This window comes from Chiloscyllium plagiosum, unplaced genomic scaffold (genome assembly GCF_037043375.1).
Source record: "Chiloscyllium plagiosum isolate Xiang-an unplaced genomic scaffold, Cpla_swu_hap1 HiC_scaffold_38, whole genome shotgun sequence".
Classification (NCBI taxonomy): Eukaryota; Metazoa; Chordata; class Chondrichthyes; order Orectolobiformes; family Hemiscylliidae; genus Chiloscyllium; species Chiloscyllium plagiosum.
This window is the reverse complement of record NW_028270176.1, coordinates 57,407,159-57,412,247: the sequence shown is the minus strand read 5'-3', so window position 1 is coordinate 57,412,247 and position 5,089 is coordinate 57,407,159. Positions and strand designations below refer to the sequence as shown.

At 44.7% G+C, this 5,089-nt stretch overlaps 1 non-coding gene across 1 annotated transcript; it reads right to left on the bottom strand.

The window, feature by feature from the left end:
* Window positions 1-483: 483 nt before the first annotated feature.
* Window positions 484-565, bottom strand: trnas-uga (transfer RNA serine (anticodon UGA)). Its single transcript has one exon. It is a non-coding gene; the product is annotated as a tRNA-Ser (tRNA).
* Window positions 566-5,089: the final 4,524 nt, after the last annotated feature.

The following is a 5,089-nucleotide window of genomic DNA, read 5'->3' as shown; positions in this document are numbered from 1 at the left end:
TTCTACTCCGATGATATCGCCTTGCCTTTTCACATCGCAAGCCAGGAACCTGGATCAGTCGAGTTCCTTTCCACACATGGAGTTTTTTTTTTCTAATTCATTGACTGCTGATATAATAGATTATTGGCCTTGAGAGTCAGCTGTAAATTAGGTTGAACTTTCTCAGCTTGACTTTCAACTGATCCTAAAAAAAAATTCATCACCTGCAGGTAAGTGTATTGCATTGCTTCTTGTTCTGCTGAATCCCACCCCCCGAACATCCAAATTTCACGATAGTTCGACAAATAAGTTGAAACTGATTCGTGTTGGAAGTTGGTGGCTTTTTGTGTCTCGACCTATAATTTATTCAATTAGATGACTGGGTCAGTCTTGAAATTAGTTCGGATTCTTCACAGTTGAAAATTTACTTTCGATTGAACGCAAAGCTCAAGCTCCACGAAATCCAAATCCTGCAAAGGAATTAATGACTTTTAAAAAATTCTACGCTGTGAACAGGATTCGAACCTGCGCAGGGGAACCCCATTAGATTTCAAATCCAACGCCTTAACCTCTCGGCCATCACAGCTGCAGCTCGGATGTTAATTTTCACAGTAAAACAACTGAATTCATTTGTTGGAAGAACAAATTGTCAAGACCCAAAGATTTCGCCAAATCCTTTGCAGGATCCTAACCCAGACGAACGTTACCTTGGCAGATTGACAGGCTTTCACCGCAAACTAGATTCTGACACAGCTGAAGTTGTGGGAATGATTCTTCGTCGAATTATAGAGTCACGGATGTACACCACGAAGAGAGGATCATTGTCTCACTGCGTCCGATCGATTTTGACTCAATTGCTCATCACCTGGTGCCAAATTAGATATGCTGTTGGGTTTTCAGATTCATCGAAATATGGTATTAGAAAAAATTGATGCTAAGTCCATAAACACTAGCTACATTCGTAAAAAAAAAATCGGAATTAGAAAGAATGCAGAACCAATTTACAGGAATGGATCCAGCAACTAATCTGTAAGTTCTGACATCAGGTAACGAACTTGTGAGCACAAGAGAAGAAGATTAACCGAAGATTTGGAACTTGAAATCGTCTTCACGGAATTATTTGCAAAGTTTTTGCGTTTGTTCTAGAGTCATCAAGTCGTTGAACAATACAACATGGAAAGTGGCCCTTCTTTCCAACTTGACCATGGTGGACAGATATCCTAAGTTAATAGGTCCCATTTGCCAACATTTGGCTCACATCCCTCTAAACCTTGTTACTCATATATCCATCCAGATGCCATTCAATGTTACAGTTGTACCAGATTCCACCAATTTCTCTGGCATCTCATTCTGGACACGTCTGAAAAAGTTGCCCCTGACGTCCCTTTTAAATCCTTACCCACTAATGTTAAACCGATGTTTTCTAAATTTTGACTTCCTCACCTGCCGGAAAACACCTTGACGAGTCAACCTATCCATGTCCCTCATGATCTAATAAATAGCAACGATTTAACTTTATCATACTTGTCAGGAGGGAAATGTGTGGAGATTATTTGTCGAAGGTTTGAAGTAGAAAGTCTGATGTACAGATTTTTAGAAATGCATCTTGGAGAAGTTTTTAATAAGTCATTGAAGTCTAGTAGCAGTTGTAGAAGTCTGCTGTGAAAGCTGCAGAAGGCTTTCAGGGCACGAGAACGAAGCATTATTTCCAATGGATGGTGGGTCAGTTCGATCACACTTGGACTACAGTATGAGGAATTATAATCCTCAATTTAGGAAAGATACTAAAGCCATATGAGGAAATAGCACGAATGGTGATTAGCCTTGATATGATGGATGAACGTTAGTCCTCTGATTTGAAATTGGGCAAATCCGGCCTTTTTTTAACGGTTTCAAAACAAGCGAGGTAATCTCATTGAGGGTTGCAAAATATTTGAAGAGATAAACAGGGTGGTGCAATTAAATTTTGTTCCCTCATTGGTGAATCTAGAAGCAGGAGAGGACAATTTTAAAATGAAGCATTGCGATTTATGACCAGGATGAGAACTATTGATTTTTGTCTTCGCCTTGAGAAGTCTCGCTGTTCAGCACTACAGTGAGCCTTGGATATTTGGTATTTGAATGCATCACTGACCCGCCGACACTTACTGCATCACTATAGGCCTGACCCCTCACACTTACCGCCTTAATATCAGCGTGAACCCTCAAACTTACTGCATCACTATCCATCTGGCGCCTTCACATTTACTGCGCCACTTTCACTTCGAGACCCTCATTTTGACTGCGTCACTATCAGCCTGACTGCCAAACACTTACTTTGTCACTATCAGTCATGCCCTTACACTTCCTATGTTACTATTACCCTGACTCCTTACACTTACTGTGTCACTATCCACTTACTGTGTCACTCACTCACACTTATCACTTTACAATCAGCATTACTCTCTCAAATTTATTTAATCACTATTAGGCTGAGGCACTCACACTGACAGCGTCACTAACAGCCTGACCCCCTCATGCTTACTGCGTTGTTATCTCTCTGATCCCCTCAGAATTACTGCGTCACAACCACTCTGATGCCCTAATACTTAATGCGTCACTATCCCTCTGGCACCCTCATACTTCCTGCATCACTCACTCCCTGACACATGCGCACCTACTGCATCCCTATCAGCCAAACCCCACTCACTAACGGCGTCACTCTCTCTCTAACCTGCTCACACCTTGACACTCTTTCACTTCGTGCATCAATATCAGCCTGACCCCCTCATGCTTACTGCATCACTACCAGCCTGATCCCTTCAAATGTACTGTGTCACTATCAGACTGACCCACTCATATTTACAGCATCACTATCACCTTGACCCCCAAACTTAGTGCGTCCAGATCACCCTGAACCTTTCACTCTTCTTGTGTCACCTTCAGCCAGACCCTGCACACTCTCACTCTGACCTCCTCATACTTGCTGCATCACTATAACTCTATCCCACTCACACCGTGTGTGTCACTATCACCTTGACAACGCATACTCACTGCGCCACTATTATCCTGACTCCATCACAATTAGTATATCATTATCAGCCTGACCCCTTACACTTACTGTGTCACTATCAACCTGTTCCCTCACATTTCCTGTGTCACTCTCAATCTGACACCCTCAAAGTGTCTGCGTCACTGTCACCCTGAACACGTCACACTTACCGCATGGGTGTCTACCTGAAACCTCACACTTATCGCCTCACTATCATCCTGAGCGGCTCACACTTACTGCGTCATTAGCACACCAACACTCTCACCTTTACTGTGTCACTATCGGCCTGACATCTCACATGGACTGGATCACTATTAATCTGACCCGCTCACACGTTTTGCGTCACGACTACCCTGACCCCCTCACAATTGCTGTGTCGCTATAAGCCTGAACCCCTCACTATCACGCTGACCAAGCTCACAATTACAACATCACTATCAACCTGACCCCCTCACACTTTCTCTGTCATTATCACCCTGACCCTCTCACACGTAATGAGTCACTGTCACACTGAGACACTCACATTTTCTGCGTCGTTATCAGCCGGACCCGCCCGCACACAGCATCACTATCAACCTGGCCCCTCACACTTGCATGCCTCAATATCAGCATGAACCCCTCACACTTACTGCATCACTGTCCATCTGCCATCCTCAGACTTACTGCACCAGTTTCACCTTGACATCCTCATTTTTACTGCGTCACCATCAGCCTGACAGCCACACACATATTGCGTCACTATCAGTGACGCCCTCGCACTTCCTATGTTAATATCACCCTCACTCCTAAAGCCTACTGCGTCACTATCAGCATGATTCCATCACACGTTTTGTGTCAGTATCAGACTGATGCCTCACGCTTACCATGTTACTAAAACTCTGCCCCATCACACTGACTGCGTCACTATCACCCTGACCCACTCACACTTTTTGTATCAGTTTCAGTCTGATGCCTCGCACTTTCTGTGTAACTAAAACTCTCCCCTTCACACTGACTGTGTCACTATCATCCTGACCCCTTCATACTTCTGCGTCAATATCAGTCTGACCCCTCAGACTTACTGCGTCACTCTCACTCTGATCCTCTCTCATTTACTGCATCACTCTCACCCTGCCCTCCTCACATTTACTGCATCACTATCACCCTGACCCACTCACAAAGTCTTTGCCATTTTCACCTTGCCGGCCTTATTTTTACTGCGTCACCATCAGCCTAACCGCCACACACTTATTGCGTCACTTTCAGTCACGCCCTCACACTTCCCATGTTACTATCACCCTGAATTCTTACACTTATTGTGTCACTATCAGTCTGACCCCTCACACTTACTGTGTCACTATCAGCCTGACTCCATCACATTTATTGTGTCAGTATCAGACTGACGCCTCACACTTATCTTGTCACTAAAACAATGCCCCGTCACATTGACTGTGTCACTATCAACCTGACCCCCTCACACTTACTGCTTCACTATCACAATGCTCCTCTCTCACTTACGACGTCATTTACACCCTGACACCCCACACTTGCTGCGGCACTATCACACTGAGGGCCTTACACATAGTGTCACTGTCATTCTGACCCCTTACACTTACAGCATCACTATCACACTGGTATCTCACACCCACTATGTCACTTTCATCCTGTACCGTTTACACCTATTGCGTCACTATCACTTTGACCCCAACACACTAACTGCATCACTATCAGCCTGACCCCTCACAATTTCACCGTGTCTATCAGTCTGTCTCCTCACATTTCCTGCATCACTATCACCTGTCACTTTACACTTATTGGCCAGTATTAGCCTGACGCCCTCAACATATCAGCCTGAACACTCACACTTACTCTGTCACTATCACGCTGACCACCTCACACTCACTGCGTCACTATCACCCTGTCCCCTCTCACTTCCTGCATTAGGATCACTCTGACTCACGGATACATACTTCATCACTATCAGCCTGACCCCTCACACATACTGTGACACTATCAGCCTGACCCCACCACACTTGCTGCGTCTCTATCAGCCTGACCCCGTCACACTTACTGCTTCACTATCAGACTCACCCCTCACAC